This window comes from Lichenostomus cassidix, chromosome 4A (assembly GCF_008360975.1).
Source record: "Lichenostomus cassidix isolate B80296 chromosome 4A, HeHo_3.0, whole genome shotgun sequence".
Taxonomy (NCBI): Eukaryota; Metazoa; Chordata; class Aves; order Passeriformes; family Meliphagidae; genus Lichenostomus; species Lichenostomus cassidix.
The window spans coordinates 3348998-3365815 of NC_139485.1; the positions used below are offsets into that span (position 1 = coordinate 3348998).

At 43.5% G+C, this 16818-nt stretch overlaps 1 long non-coding RNA gene across 1 annotated transcript in view; it reads left to right on the forward strand.

The window, feature by feature from the left end:
• The first annotated feature begins 6967 nt into the window (after positions 1-6967).
• Positions 6968-16818, forward strand: part of LOC146437302 (uncharacterized) — a 28514-nt gene continuing 18663 nt past the window's right edge. The window contains exons 1-2 of the long non-coding RNA XR_014852174.1: positions 6968-7364; positions 8611-8734. This is a non-coding gene — a long non-coding RNA (uncharacterized LOC146437302). The remainder of the gene's footprint in view (positions 7365-8610; positions 8735-16818) is intronic.

Sequence of the window (16818 nt, forward strand, 5' to 3'; positions counted from 1 at the left end):
TACAAACCCTGCTGTTCCTGGAGATTCTGTTGCTTCTATGCCCCAAGATTACACTGTCCCTTGGTTACTTTATGATGCAGGAGATTGAATTTCATCCACAACCCCACAGATGTTTTCCAAAGTTGCCAGATCCTCAGGTAGATTCCTCAGCCTGCTATTGTGGCCTGCAGACTTCATTCCCAGGTTTGTCATCTTATGTTTGGCTCTACTGAAATGAGTATTTGCTCATATTTGTGCATAATTTGCCAACCTATCCAGTTTACTTTGTATTGCTGCTCCAGTATTCTTTAGTTAACATTCCCCCAGTCTGTATCATTTACCAGTGATGTTTTTATGTTTGGTTTTTTTTCCTCTCAAGTCATTGATAGAAATATGAAGCAGCAGAGAACAGACCCTTAGGGACTGCACTGGAAAACAGCTGTTAAACATGATTTCTATTTAGAGTTCCATGTAGAAATGTATTATTTAAGCAGCATTTAATCCATTCAGTGACACAATTTTAGGATTTAATGGTCTGGTTTGTTAATCAAGATCTCACCTACAAACATCACAGACATACAAACACTTTTTATCAACTGCTGGCCCTACAACTTTTGATTTTGAGTTGGTCTGACAGTGCAAGTTGTAGACAAACTTTTGCAGATCAGCTTTGGGTTTATGCCTTCCTTGTTCCTACTGCCTTTAGTAGGGGATTTGTTGTTTGACCCTCTTGGGAGTATTTCTTACTCATTTTTTTAGACATCATCTGATTTCATATTTCTACACGTAGCTGATGAAACTCTAAAAATAATACCATTACTACCAAGAAAATAGCCATTTTCTTTACTGGTGGATTATTTTTAAATAGAGAAAATAGCTAAAATGAAGATTGTACAGATAAACAGTGTGGGTTTTTTGGTTTTTTTTAAAGATCTAATCCTCATGCAAAGCAAGAAAATAATATTACTTTATGAGATGGTAACAGCTAATGTTGAAAGGTGTTAATGTCTATGGGTAAAACACTTGCATTAGTATAATGCAGCACAATTACTATGTGTTGTTGGATTATATCTAAGTAGATATCTGGAGTAGCCTTGGTTAATGAAAGCAGAAATCTGTGAGGAAAAATACCATGTGTGTATTGCCTTGTGTGTCTCTTTACCTGAATAAAATAAGCAGTAAATTACCTTCAAAAACTCATGAGAAAAGTTTCTTCTCAAAAAAATATATCTCAGAGCATCTCTGTCTCATCACTGGGTTTAAAAAAAGGGGGGAAATAACCATAATGTGTTCTGCTCCCAAAGTTTTCCTAATCCAATCAATATTTTACTAAAACATCATGTTTAGGCAGAAAAAAATGCTTTGGTAAAACCATGATGAGTTGTCAATTGTTTCTCCATGAAGTGCCTGCTGTTATTTCAGTTCTAGAACCTCAGTAGCTGCAGTTGCAGACGAGCATTGCCAATAACTCCTCAACAGAAAATGCAATGTAGGACCTGTACACTTAATTTTGCCAGCTGGAAAACTGGATAAATGACACAAATAAACAATCTGTCCTATCTGTTCCATGGGAATTTCGAGCAAAATATTCTAGATTTATATAAAAACATTAGGCATTTACTGAAAAGCAGTTTTTATAACCAGTGCTGAGCCACTGTCTGCTATGTTAATACCAAGCCAAAAACCTCAGTTTTGGGAAGCCAGTGCTGCTTCTTTCCACCTTGGAATCAGTGGTGTCCCTCTCTCCTGTCTGTGGTGGCAGCAAGGGGGTGGATTTGGGCTCTGTGAGCAGGAAGGGTTAAGCTTTTTGGGAAGTGCATTGTTTGGAGTTTCCCAGCGGGTGACTCAGCTGGCAGTGGCTGCATGGAGGTGCAGCAGTCATGGAGCTTTATGTCTGGCAGTCACAAAGTCACCTAATCAGATGTGACTGACACTATTGGACGTGACAGGTCACCCAGGAAAGTGCAAGGAAACAAAACCCATATTTTTCTGACCATTTCTGCTGCGTTTCCCCAGATTTTGTTTTCCGCTGCGCTGAAGAACGCCTGGGCAGGGGGAGGGAAAATGCATGAAAAGGGTTCCTGATGTAGAAAAAACACAAGCTGTTGTCACGTGGGCACAATCAAACTTGGGCAGAAAGTGGTTTTGCAGGCTTTTCACGGGGGAAGCCCTTGGGAACATGATTTGTGTTTGGGTATGAGGGGCTGAAGGGGCAGCAGGGAGTGGGTTTGTGATGTAGGAACAACCACACTCTGCCCTCATGGGCAGGAGGGCTTCACCCTCCTGAAAATCAGAAATCAGACACCTGGGTAACTTTATATCATACATGCTGGACATTTCCTCTATTTGAAAGCTCAGCTCTGGTCAAAAATACTGAAAAATGCAACCCCTGGGTTTCACAGATCCGAGGAGAAAGGCTTCTCTTACAGCAGAGTTGTTCTCTCCTACTTCTGCCTCAGAGCCATGCTCAGGACACAATACACAGAATTTTCACAATGTTATTCTCAGGATGAACCTCAGTATTATTCCACTGCTGCTTTGCCTGAGCATCCACGCCCAAGGCTTGTAGCCAAAAAACCCCTTGTAAATCCTGATGCACCTGCTTAGGGTAGGCACGTTTTTCACTTCTCTGGGAGTGCTGCATAATTGGAAATGTCCAACAAGTTCATGCTGAGAAGGGTTCAGCTGTAGCTTGTTTTTGCAATGGTGTTCTCTCTTTTTTAAAAAAAAATTGATGCCTTCATTAAAAAATTAATTTATATATGTAGTTTGGACGTTGTGACAGTCTTGTAGGAGAAATGCTTGGAAGAGGTCTGTGAGAACCCAAACAATGTAAGATATAATAGTAAAATTTACCTGAAGAATGTTCAGGTGCTAAGAACATCATCCCATAATTAAGTGCTGAGGTTCTAGCATCTGTTTTTCTATTTAGCCATTCTATTTTATTCCTTGTAGCCTTTTCTCATTCTTTCTCAGTGGAGTTAAGCAGGCAACAACTTACATATAGGAAAATATAAAGGTATAATGTATATACATATAATGGTATAAAGTTCAGGTTTCTACAGCCATGAATTTGTGCTTTTTTTGTGGCATAAATGTGGATTTAGGGGTTTAATTGTAAGTCCCTGAGTCAATGTTTTGTGCCATGTAACAGCAAGATCCATGCTGTGATAAAGTGGCTTCTCAAGAAGCAAGAAACTGAGGTATCAGCTTTCAAGAAGCAGCCTTTTATTTTCCTTTTGCAGTGTTTATCCCCTAAGACTCCTGTCAAGCACAGGAAGAGCAGCAGCTGTTTAAAATTAGAACAGTACACATGTTAACAAGTGACTGTACATCCCCTAGCAAGAGCATGGGAATAAACTGGAAAATAACAGGATTTTAAGGCTGCTTTAGCAGCACTGGAAACTGTTGGTGTCTGAGAGCTTCAGATTTCTGGGTGTGACGTGTTTTCCAGGCAGGGATCCTCAGCTGCCTGCACATTTTCTGTAGTGATAACAAGGAATAGGCAAAATTGGCAGAACATCCCTTTTTTTGAGTAGGTATTGGCACAGAGCATTCTGCTCTAGAGGAGTTTCTGTGATGTGAGTGTTGCTCCCATGGGAACCTCCAATTTCCTATCTAGAGAAGTTTTTATTCTCTACCAAACATAAATGTGTTGAGTTTGGGACTGGGAATGTCAGGCTGGTAATGAGTGACAGGGTAGGTGGAAATGACTTCAACTTGTGCCAGGGCAGGTTTAGGTTGAAAATCAGGAAAAATTTCTTCATGGAAGGGGTTGTCAAGCAGTGGAGCAGGCTGCCCAGGGAGGTGATGGAGTCACCATCCTGGAAGTGTTTGAAGAAGGCGTGGATGTGGCACCTGAGGCCGTGGTTTGGTGGTGAGCACAGTGCTGCTGCTGGGCTGGTGGCTGGACTGTTGATCTCAGAGGTCTTTTCCAACCTGAGCAGCTCCATGATTCCACACCTGTGATTAGGAGGTTGGTGAGGGGTGACTCGGCCCAGGTGAAACTGGTGCTCCTCAGTTTTGGGATAATTTTTCTCTCACTGGGATGGATGGGGAGAGCATCACTCATGCTTCCCCCTGCCCTGCCCTGCCCTGCCCGGCGGTGTTAACACAGCTCCACACCCACGCCTGCTGCCCCTTCCCAGCTCCCAGGGTTGCCTTGTCCTCAGGAAGACCTTCTCAGCCTCCTCTGCCCGGGGGGACTGGAAACCTGAGCCTGGAGCCTGCAGCTCCCGGCAGGAAGAGCACGGCATTATGCCGGAATGATGAGCTGGCCAGGGGTGTTTCCCCGCGGGGCTCTCACAAGAGAGCCTTTCAAACCTGGGATTGCCTCCCCAGAGCCTCCGGATTGAGTGACAGCAACATCCCCTCGTGTTTCCAGACCTCTTCCCCTCTAATCCTTCTGTTCCCTTTTCCTTTTCCCCCTGCCCCTCCTTTCCCCTCACAGCAGCTCTGTGTCCAGGTGAATCTCTGCATTCTAGGGTGAATTCATTACTGCTTGTATTCTATAAACCCTATATATATTCTCTATACTCTTCCAAAACCATGGATTATTGACGTTCTTGAATACAGATATATCACACTTCCCAACTGATGGCTAAGGGTCGATTTTGCATGTTTAAAAACTTCTCCCTGGAGTTCTCCACAAATAAAAACCAAACAAATAAAACACAGTAAGGTGGAAGTGATAGAGTTTTTGAGGACATTTGAAACCTATCTGTGAGAATGGATGTGTTTTACTTTTGTTTAAATCACGTGGAGATTAAGACTTTATTTTAGCCAAGTCCTTGACTAGTCCTAAGAAGCACTGTAGTATCAAAAAGAGTCTTTCCAAAATGCTATGGTTATGTTGCTTGTTACCCTGACAAGGGATTGCAGAAAAAAAAAAAAATAAGGTTAAACTTCATTTTGCTCTTCCAGTTTCCTTAAAATCGTGTTTTTCCTGTGTGATACACTCATTTATGTCTGGATGAACACAGCTGTCTTGCACAAGTACTTCTGAATATTTGAATCCCAGTTTAATAGATTAAAAGAGGAAACTTAATTATTCAGTAAAGTATGCAAATAGAATTATTTTTATTCTCAAAAACTAATAGACCTTTCAGAATTAATTTGTATAGATCTCTTTTTTCAGAGGGGATTGTTTAATCCCTGTTTACAAGTGTTTGACTTTTGTTAATATGGTTTTGCTGTAAGTTTCCCCCTCTTTTTTTTCCTCATTTTCCCATTAAAATGCCACGCTGCAACCTATTTGTTCAAACAATGAGGTTTCCTCTCAATAAATCATCAGATGAGCTATTGGCTTCATAATCTTTACTTAAACCCCAAAATATCCACATGGGTGCACAGCATTTGGCTAATTAATTTCTGATAATTTGCAATGTTCCCAGCCAGCTGCCAGGGGCTCCTGTGAGTGTTAATCTGTTAGCCATGGTGAAATGATTGGAGATCTGCTCCTGCAGGTTGCCAGATAAATTCTTCTTATGACAATGTCACTAGGTTAATTAATTCAATTAATGACTTCCAGTGCAATGTTTTCCTTTGTCTTTTTCATTTGCCACAGGCTGCTGAACAGGTACTCCCAGGGATGTATTCTGAAGTTGTGTCACTGATAAGGAATAATGTACCATTTTCATGTCTAGTTCTGAAGTGGCTTAATTTTTTTTAAATGAAGTTCAGGAGTGGTTAATTCCACCAGAAAATAGTTTATTTTCTGTTTTCTCTTAAACATAAGCAGTCCAACATCCATCACTTTATTCTTTTCAGGTACAGTTATGATTTTAGGTGACTTTACTGTTAGATGATTTTACTCACTGTGTAACTTTGCTCTCCAGATGCCATGAACTGCAAAGTTTGTTTTCACCCTTGGAAAGAGGAACTTCCAAGCTCGCCCTGTATTCACTCTGCTGTTTTTCCCATTCGTGGCTTTATTTTCATTCCTTTTCTTCACTATGAGATGAAAACATATCTGAATGTAAATTCTGGGTTTGGAAATGAACTGAAGCAAGTTGTAAATCCAAATCCCACCACCACTGAGGGTCTGTCCTGGCAGCTGTTTTGGGTTAGCCCCCATTTGGTGTGTGACTAAATCACATTTAGAATAATTTTACTCATCTGGACGACTGATTTAAATCCAGTGAAGGCTCTAAAAGGCTTCCAGCAAAAGTTGTGTCTTGCCTTGGGGCATCACAGCAACCTGGAAGGAAAGTGTAGTGAAGAACAACTTGAGCTGTTCCCAGGAGATTCTTGCTGGCTCAGCATCCCCCAAAAAGCTGAAGAACAGCTGATGTTACACTGCAATAAAGGTGTGGAAAGGGGGCTCTCTGAAGTGTCAGAGGGAGCTGTCTGTGCCATTTGCCCTGCAGAGGAATATCTGGCATTTTGGGCTGTATTTGGACTGCATTTTGGGCTGTATTTTCAGAGACTCAGCTGACTCACAGGGCGCTCTGCCCTGTGCCATATGAACCTCTCTGAATTGTGAATTCCAGGGTCAGCCTGCTCTTCTCAGCTGAGCTCCAAGCTGGTTTGTGAGGTGTCTGCTCTGCCCAAACCAGGTGCACACCCTCAGCCAGCCCCTGCAGGGAGGGGAGGGAAGGGGGAACACCTCAGGTTCACTGCTGAGCTCTGCGAGCCTCAAACAAAGCCTGCCCTGAAGTTTATGGCATCTTCTGACACTTGTTATCTCATGAAAAGCCTATTATCCCCCCGAGGGGGAAATCACCATGTGTTTTGCTTTCAATCCAACCCAAACATACCGTTTTTAAATAGAAACACTCTGGTGATTCGTGTCAGGGCCTTTTAGCACAAGCAGCTGCCCAGGCGAGCCACACTTGAGCAGCAGCATTAATCTGCCATTTCCCTGCAGAAAATGCTTTCTTTTGTCTCCAGGAGCTGAGTGATAGAAATCAGGATATGCAAATTCGGGCAATGGATCTTAATTATGAGCAGCAGGTGTCTGTGCAAGAGTGCTCAGGTGAGGGGGGCACTGCAGCTCCTGGGACTTGCCTGTTGTGGGTGTACAAAGGGAGGGCTGCAAAGTTCCAATTAATTATCCACATTAATGAGCTCGGCGACCCAAGTGAAAGGAGAGGGCCTTGTCTGCTGCTCCAATTTAGTCTTCTCCACAAACAGCAGTTTAAAAACCAGTTATGCAGCTCAGCCTCTGAAGAGCAGCAAGAGACAGCAGTGAGGATGAAATTACCATGATAAACCTCGAGAAATCAATTTGTGGGAGTACAGACGATGATGAATCATCCTGCTGGGGAAATTAATTGCCTGAGGAACATTTCTTCAGGATGTCTTGACCAGGGGAGCATCTTCCCAGTGTGTTGGTGAATCTTTGGGGAGGCAATGCTGGTTACCTTTTACCGATTTAAAAATGGGTAACTATTATCAGTTTGTTTTCTTTTTCTCAGCACAGCACTGATCACACTGCAAACATCAAGGTCAGGTGAGCTGGGGGAATAATTCATAACTAAAATAACATGTAAATTAGTGTTGGACTTTAGTGTCTGCCTCGTGGAGGCACAAGTAAGGAAGGACACACAAGGATGGTGCCTCCAGACCAGATGCAGGCCACACTTTGCTCACTCTGAGCCCTTGTCTGAGTGGATAAATCACTTTCTATGTCCATTCAACAATGATTTTTCTACCAAGGATGTAAATATTGTACCATTTATTGAAAAATGAAGCATTATTATTACTTTTTTTGCTGAAGTTACCAGCCTGCTTTGTAAGGAAATGTATAAAGGCCAAGTTACAGATTGTGGTTTCAGCTGATTTAAGGTCTGGCTGCTGTGTGAGTCTCAGTCCCTCGTTGTGTGCTGCTGCTCCTGCCTTGGCTTTGACACACATGAGGCTCTGTACTGAGCCCTTTCAAGTTGCTGACCAACAGAAAACTAACCCAGAAAAAAGAGCAGAGGGCTGAGATCTTCCTTCCTCCCTTGGTGTCAGACCATGTCTTTGTCCCCCACCAGAGACATCATAATTCTCTTTTAAGAAGGGCAGTTTAAGCAGACAGCAGCTGCACATGTGGACTGTAGGGAACAGTTTGTCACCTGGACAATGTATTTTGATCACATGTGGCATTTTTGGGCAGAGACCTTGGGCCGTTTCTGGCATAACCCAGTTTTGTTATTACACAGCTCTTGGATTTGAGCACATTCTGTTTTCAACCTTTCAGTCACTCATCTTCCCAAACTTTTTTTTTTTTCTTTTTGCCCCCTCCAGCTGTGGCAATATCTCAGCAGATAAAATGATTACCTGAGCTGCAGAGAAACGAACTGTCAGCCTCAGTGCAGTTCTGCCACAAATCTGGGGCACTGCAGTTTGAAGGAATCAAATCCTTTCCTCCTTTGGCAAACAGAAACCCAAAAGACACAAATTCTCTACCCATTGTCACCATGTGGAGGAAAGGCATTTGGCTGGCTTGCAGCAGAATAACTTAAGGGCTGACCTCACATGGGAAACAGTGTAGAGAAACAAATACTTGTTAAACAAAATCCCTTTCCTTCTCTAGCCTTGCTTCTTGCAAATCAACAGTCCCTGATTTGTTTTTCAGTAAGAGACTTGTGGATAGGGGTGCAAGTTTAAAATTGTGACATCCTATCCATTTGTAATTCTTTCCAGAGCCAGGAATACTTCTGAGTGAGAACTGAAGCATCTCTGCTTGTTTGGAGGAAATGCTCTTACACAATGCAGGACAAAACAGTTCAAGCCACTTTAAACAGGATAAATGGATGAAGGCTTCAAGGTAGGATCATCTGTTTATTTACATCCATTGTCTCCTTGTTTCCCACACAAATATATTCTGTGTTTAAAATTTATAAAGCTGGGCAAGCCCTTCTCACGCTGTTCTCAGTAAAATATTGCTCACTGCATCCCTCTGAGGAGCTGCTGACAAATAGGCTCTTGTTGTCTAACTTTCCCTCTGCCGAGGTTAATGATTAAGTGGTTCAGAAGGTTAATTCCTGGAGATAGTGTTGTCTTTGGCTCGAACAGATGTTGGTAGTGCTTTAATGTGGTTATCAAACTCTGCTGCCCTTCATCCTTTGCTCTGCGCAGCCCTGGGCATTGTTCCCCCGTGCATTCCAGGCCCCCTCTATGGAGATCCAGCAGAGCTGAACATACCATCGCACCGGGGCTGCCTCCGCCGGGGTCACGCTGGGCACTGCCCAGGGCTGCCGCGGAAACTGATAACAGCTCGGCCTTGGAAAGCTCCGTAAATATTTGTCTGTGCGTAAAGGTACGGGATACCTGGCGAGGCTCTCCTGAACCATCTGTAAATATCATCCAAAGCCCCCCCAGGGCAGAGCATCACCCTGAAAGCTGCTCCTCCTGCCCTCAGCACCTCCCGTCTTGCTGCAGGATGTGAATCTCAAGGGTGTCTGAGGAGTTCTGTGCTGTGAGCAGCACCTTTAGCAGCCTGGCAAAAGGCTGGGGCTTTGGAGCAATATCTGCAGCTCGAAGCTGCATCATTACAGGAGCTGCTGGTTGTGTGCAGGAGTTCTTTATTCCCACATCTCTGCATCACAATCAGCCAGCAGCATCTTGCTTCAGGTGCTGGACAGGGATGGATTTAGCAGGCAGCCTTGCAAACATCTCCTGCCCTCTCCCTACACTGCTGGCAGAAATCCTGTTGGAGTTAAAAGCATCTAACTTCACTCTGACTGGATATGACAATATTATTTTAGTTATTGCATTGGTTTTTTGTTATATGCCTCTGGGTATCACTAACTGAAAAATTGTATCCAGATCAAATACAGTAGAAAGGACTGAGTTTTAATTTGGGGAAGAATTAATTTCCAGGAGTTAACTGGCTTATGGAATCAGGGCATTTGCCAAGAACTTTGTCTTTCTATAACGTGGAGATTTTTAAAAAGTAATTCACAGCTGCAAAGAGAAGCAGGGTCTTGTGACCAAAATACACATTGCTATTTTAAACAGTAGGATGTTAAAAAAAGAATACAAACTTTATGATTTCTATAAATAGTCCTTGAAAGGGTTATTTTTAGGCTGGCTGCATGCTGAGATTGGTTATATTTGAATGTCAATACTGCCAATGCCATAAGTGAAGCATCATCTTGGACTTTACATGTTTGTTATTATTTGTGAAACTGCAAATGGAGAGGAATTGTTGCTGTTTGCTTCTGTTTCATTACAAGCTGAGATGAAACTCTTTGTTGGCCTCCCACCTGTCTTTCCCTTTCTTTCTCTCTTCCAACTGATGAACTTGTCCTCTTTGCTTCTGCTCCTTCCTCATGACTCACTCCACTGCATTTGCTGTTGGTGCTACAAAAGACACAACTTTAATTTAAAGGCCTGGTGTGATGAGGGCCATGGGCAGGGACACCTTCCACTGTCCCAGGCTGCTCCAAGCCCTGTCCATCCTGACCTTGGACACTGCCAGGGATCCAGGGGCAGCCACAGCTTCTCTGGGCACCTGTGCCAGGGGCTCACTGCCCTCCCAAGGAAGAACAGGGGCAGGGGCAGGAGCGGGGAGAGGAGCGGGGAGAGGAGCGCGGACAGGGGCGGGGACAGGGACAGAAGTGGGGACAGGGGCGGGGACAGAGCCAGGAGCAGGGGTGGGTATAGGAATAGGAGCAGGAGCGGGGACAGGAGTGGGGACAGGGGCAGGGACGGGAGAGACGACAGGGGACAGGAGTGGGGACAGGGACAGGAACGGGGACAGGGGCAGGGGGAAGGAGCAGGGATAGGGGACAGGAGCGGGGACAGGGACAGGGGACAGGAGTGGGGATAGGGACAGGAGCGGGGACAGAGATAGGGCTCGTGAGTGCAATTCCCACTCTCGGACAGCAGAGGGCGCAGGAGGGCCCGGCCCGGCGGAACGGGGAGAGGAAAAGGGACGGAAAATGGGCAAAATCAGGAAATTCAAGCTTTGAAGTGCTTCATACAATGCCTGACACATAGGGAGAAACGCAGCTAACCACGCAGAGCTGGCTGCAGTACCCTAAAAAGAGCGGTTGTGTTTCAAACTCACAGAAAATTGCTGTACCCCCCAGTCTAATCCCCTCCACACTATCCTGCCCATTTGGGTCTGCTGTCACTGGGAACGTATTGGAAATTATTTTGACGCTGTCCATTCTGAGCATAAGCAGGAATCTGCCGCAGTGAATGGATCTGGGTTTCCCCGGGGCTGTATTTCTTGCGGTGAGGTGTTGTACCACGATTTTAATTACCATCGCTCCATCTCCGCGCGGAGCGGCAGCAGCTCCGGAGGGTGGGGATGGTTGGATTTGCATGGGTATGAATTTCGGGTCGCTAGCGGCATTCCTGTGATGTATCTGTTGTAATTGCTGTTTGCAAGCTTTGAGAACAGATGAAGGCTGTGATAAGCGTGGCTCCCCCTGAAGATTCCCTGATCCTCGAGGAAGTGGCTGCTCTGCCGAGACTCAGGGCAGAAAAGCAGAGAAATCCCTTGTCCCTGCTGCTGTTTTCCAGCTCTTCTCTTGTAAAGCACATCCTCAACTGCCACTGGCTGAAAAGTAGCCCAGCAATGATTAGGAAATGATCCTTATTCAGCTGAAGCGATTTCCCAGCTTGGTTCATCCCAGAGCTGCACCCTTGCCTGTGCTGTTGTGGCACAGGAGGAACAAGAAAACCAGGAGGGAGAAGGGGAAGTAACTGTTAGCTTTGGGCCAAGTGCTTTTTACCAAGCTGGTGCTGAGCAAAGCTCGTTCTGAATTAGAATTTGTGCTAAAAAAATTGGTTGTCATCCCTGAAAATGTAAAATCCACACTCAGCAGTTTCCTACGGTGGGAAAGAAATATAGTTTAGAAGGAACTCTTTTTGTTCTGAACTCTTCCAAGAGCAATAGAGCCCAGACCTCCACCTCACAGGGCTGGGGGATGTGAGTCAGCTGCAGGGCCAAGCTCTCTCACACCACAGGAGCCTGGAACACCTGGGAGGAGAGTTAATTAACCATCCAGCAAGGAGGAATGATCTTGGTGCTGGAAAAAGAAAGCTACTAAATAAAGGGAGCTGGTCAAGAGGAATTAGGGAATTAGGCTCATCAGTGGAGCAGAGCAGGCAGCTCTGCACTGGTAAAGCACCACGGGCTGCAAGGGGCACAGGGCAGAAAGAGCTTTCCCAAGGTCCTTGTGAGGAGAAGTTGGGTTTGATGGAGGTGTTCCAGCATTTGGGACATGTCCCCAGTGTTCTGCTGGGTGCCAGGGAGGGCAGGAAGCAGTGACACTGAGTTAAAGCCTCATCACAGGTGAATCACAGAATGGTTTGGGTTGGAAGAGACTTTAAATCATCTCGTTCCAACCCCCTGCCAACATCTTGTTCCAACACCTTCCACAAGACTACAGTGAAGAAATTCAAGTCATACTCTTAAAGAATTGTACAAACCTCAGTGAAAAGGAGAAAAGCGAAGTACAATTAAGCAATTTGGTGGAGTTTTAGAATGGAGAACAATAATTTCTCTTAGCCAAAGTGCTATAATAGAGCAGAAAGTCTGGAAGATTTTTTTTCATAACTGTCAAGGCATGTGAAAAAATCCAGGTTAATTCTCCTTTCCCCCTTCACAGGTGTGATTTTTCAAAGTCAACTAAGACAGCGAGGTCCAAAGATTACATTGAGATTAAAAACCAAGTAAATACTTTCAGGCATCATCAGGTCCCTTTGGAAAGCCTTGTTGGCTGCAGAATGTGTATGTTGAATCTGTAATTTGAATAAGGGGGAGTTATTTCCTGCAGCAGAACATGGGAGGTCTCAGGTCCTGTGAAAGTCCTTTTCAGATCACTGTTTACTTGTGATACCCAGGAGTGAGACCCGAGTGATGCCCCTGTTATTTAAAAGTCTGCTGCACTCTAGAGAATGAAAATATTTGTGGGGCAAGGACACGTCTTGGATCCTCTTTTCTTAGCCCACATCCCTGGGTGAGGCATTTTTGCACTTTGAAACAATGAAAGTTCACAACAGAAATGTTCAATTAACTGTTAAACACTCTCATCAATTCAGGGATCATTTCCAAATCTGATGGATGAGTTCAAAATCTTCAATTCATTCTAACCATCAGGCGGAAAAACAGTTGAACTCCTGAGGAGAAAAGAGCAGATAAATGCTGGAATGAACTTGCATATCTTTGAGAGGTGCAGTGCTCTGCAGACAGTGAGTTATGAACAGGAAAACTTCCCAAATGTGTACTGTAAGCAGAATAATAATGGGCAATGGCTCCAGCTAAGGGTTTTCTTTCTCTGGCTTCATTTAGGTCCCAGTTTAAAAGGCATGGCGTTTGTTTTTGTGTGCACACGGGGAGAGTCTCACACCATGCACAATTAAATTATTTCCCATGACAGTAAGAAGAAAAAAAAAAAAAAAAGAAAAAAAGGAAAATTCTGTTAAAACCAAGAATCTAAAAAGTATGCAAATATTCAAGTGGAAGAGGAAAAGCTGAAAGAGGACTTTATGAATTCTTAGCTAAATGAGCCATTTTTAGAACTCTCAAAAATAATGCCGATTTTAAGTTAGTTTATTTGGATAGTTGGGATGTATTCTGGATTTTTAATCAATTCTCTTCCTCAGAGATACATCTGATAGATTCACGCTGCTGAAACTGCTGAGAGAGTTTTGAATTAATGCAACCTGTAAGCCACTGAAAAGTGAGTGGGAACAAATGCAATTTGCTGCCTTTTAATGGTAGGATTCTGTTTTGTGTCAGCAGTGCTCTTAAACTGACAGTTTCTGTATTTTATTAAAAATAGGTTATGTAACACGAAAAAAACGCTGTGGAGTATATTTTTCTGAATCCCATCACAGTTTCCTGTAATTCTGCATTATGCATGAACAGACTCAATTATACTTCCACTAGATTTTTAGACTCTGGCTCCACTGGCTTCCATTGAAAACCTCATTTTGAATATGCTGAGCTATGAATTAAAAAACCAAACCCCAATAAAACCAGCAGTAGGTGCACTGATAGCAGTGGAAGAGTCTTTTTGCTTGTTAATATCCATCCTGTTACCTTTCAGAATATCCAGGTTCCAGCTGTTTCTGCTCTTATGGAGCAATGTGACCTGGCATAAGTGAGCTATTCAAGACAGAATAGAGGTCAGTGTGTTTGCTTAAACAATCCAATACTAATAATTGTAATAAAAAATGTATCCCAGTCGCTCAGTGGATTTCCATGAGCAGAGTGTCCATTCTGTGCTGTATAGAAAAGGCCAGGAAGCTGCAAAAGAAGGCAGAGTTTTGCCTCCCATTTTGCAGGCAGAAAAGTCTGTCATTGAGGGATCAAGAGACAAATCCAGGTTGTTTCAGGGAGTTGGTAAAGGACCTAAACTGAGCCTGAAATGAGTGAGGCTCGGGGTGCAGTTCCATGGTGCAGCTGAGCTGCTAAAGCTGCAGGTGCTGCTGGAAAAGGAGATTCACTGGAAAAGGAGATTCACTGAGCCAAAGCAGGGGGTCCAACGAGCCAAAATCCCAACTCACCCCTGCTCCTGGGAGTGGGAGGAATGAGAAGACCCCAGGGCTCCCCTCACTTGCTCCTGCTGTGTCTTTCTGAGGTTGCAGAGCTCTGAGGATGCTGAGTGAGCCTGGAGCAACACGACAATCGCAGGGCAGCAGAGGGTTGGGAATGGAAAGGGATCCTGCCCTGCTTGCCACCACCAGCACTGCCCTGCTCTGGCCTGTCAGGACCTGGCACTCTCCCAGCACAGCTGCTTGGATTTCACTGTCAGATCTGTGTCATACATCCACAGTGAAATGAGTTTCTCCTCCCCAGCCAGGTATTGTGAACTAAAGAAACAGTGGGCACATGGAAGTAAGTTAAATGCCATTTCCTTTCAACTTATGGTATGGATGTATCCCTTCCTATCACTTGTCAGCTCTTTGAAATAACAAACTTCACTAGTTGGCCCAAATGGAAGTACTAAAAATAAACAGATCAGCACCACTTTGCTGGGTTTTTACAGGATAAAAGGCTCCCCTTATTTTCAGAGCCTGATTTTTCCATTTCCCTTCATGCCCTGACCTCTCTTTACTGGCCCACTTATTAACAACACTTACTTTTGGGAGATTGTAACATTGCTGAAAGCACAGAAAATACAATTCCTCCAGCCATTAATCCTTGTCTTGATGCTACCTCCACAGTACAATGGCTCTCTCTTTTACTCCTAGCTTTTTTCCTCCCTCTTTTTCTTCCCCTTTTTTATCCCCTCTGTTTACCCCAGTGTAGCCACTCCACGAGGTAATTCCCTTTGTGACGAGCTTGCTGCAAACTATCTCCTATTTACACTGGCTGCAATTTTCAATTAAGGACAAGAACTTAACTTCAGTGGAGGGTCCTATAGAAGCCGCAGAGTCCAGCATTTGGGACTTAAGATTTGCTTTCCCAGCTTGAGACTTTGAAGTAGGGAAGCTTGAGAGCTCGGATGAGGTGGCAAAGTGTCTTTCACAGAAGGGTTTTAAAGCAGAAAAAATGTTAACCCCGAGGCTCTGGGGCTGGGGAGAAACAAAAGGGAGGGAAACAAATCTGATGCAGAAATGATGTCCAGGCCTGGTAGCCAGAAACATGATTTAAGTGGCTGAGTTACCCTTTGTACAGTATAATAATGCCAGCAACATAAAAACTGCTTTTAAAGGATATCTCCAAAGTGTCCAGTCTAAACCAATTAGGCTTGAAGCAGAGGACTGTGAAATGCCACTTAACATGCTGTTTTAAGCTTATAAAAACCAACTGCAGGGAGGAGGAACTGTAAGCTTTTTGTTTGTGAAATAAGCAGGACACACAAGAAATTACCATTGGACAATGAGAAGAATTTCAGTGGACAAAATTCCCTTTACAGTTTCTCAGCTAACTCTATGTATATTGAGATAATTGAGCAGACTACAAATCAATTTTTTATTTAAAAGATGGCAGGTGCCATTGATTTTGTCTGTACCTACCATGCACTATATCATAAAAATTGGAAGATTTTATGGCTACATGAAGTTATATGAGATATGTCTTACAGTAGACAGGAAACAGTCCTGACTATTTTTGATCCTGTCAGCCCCCAGCTGAAGAAAAACCATCCCTAAACCAACCTTTTTTTGCAATTTCTGTTCTCTCCTCCAACTCTAAACCCCCTTCATGTTGTCTGCTAATAAGAATTTAATCATGTAATAGCCAGTGGATAAATATATTAGCTGAGCACGCACAGAGTGCTTTATTTAACAATTTTTGTCATTATTTTGAAGCATCCAAGAAGAACAGGCTCTGAAGAGTTTTAAATCTGAATTAGCTTAACTACTTGTGACAAGTTTACACATGAGAGACATCGAGACTGTGTCTTCTACTTGCTACTTTGAGTTTCATCCTGGCTTTCTGTTTGAAAGATCCCAGCCAAAGTTAAATCAACCCACCCTTTGCTGATTTCCAACATTAGACATGTCCCCAGCTCCTTTTTTTTTTTTTTTTTTTAACCTTGCTTTCAGGCTGACTTTCTTCCAATTGAAATTCAGCCCCTGAATGGTCGGTTTTTTCCTTGCTTCTAAACGTTGATAAAAAAGGGTTTTCTTCACTCCCTCAATTTGATGTGACAGGGCCCTGACATGAATAATGGACGTGTTTCTTTCACAGGCAAATCAACTTAATTTAGCATGCTTTTATACTTTCAATAGCAAAGCCACAAGCCTGTAAATTCCATGAGATCCTTTAGGTTTGCAGAAATCTTTAGAATTAGCAGAAAATGTATAAAGTAAACAGCACTTATTTTGTCAAAATACTTGAATAACTTTTATACAGGAGCTAGAGATGAATATATCACTGCCTAATCAGATTGTGATTTACATGCAGTTGAGGATGGGCTGCCCGGGCTCAGCCTGCCCTTT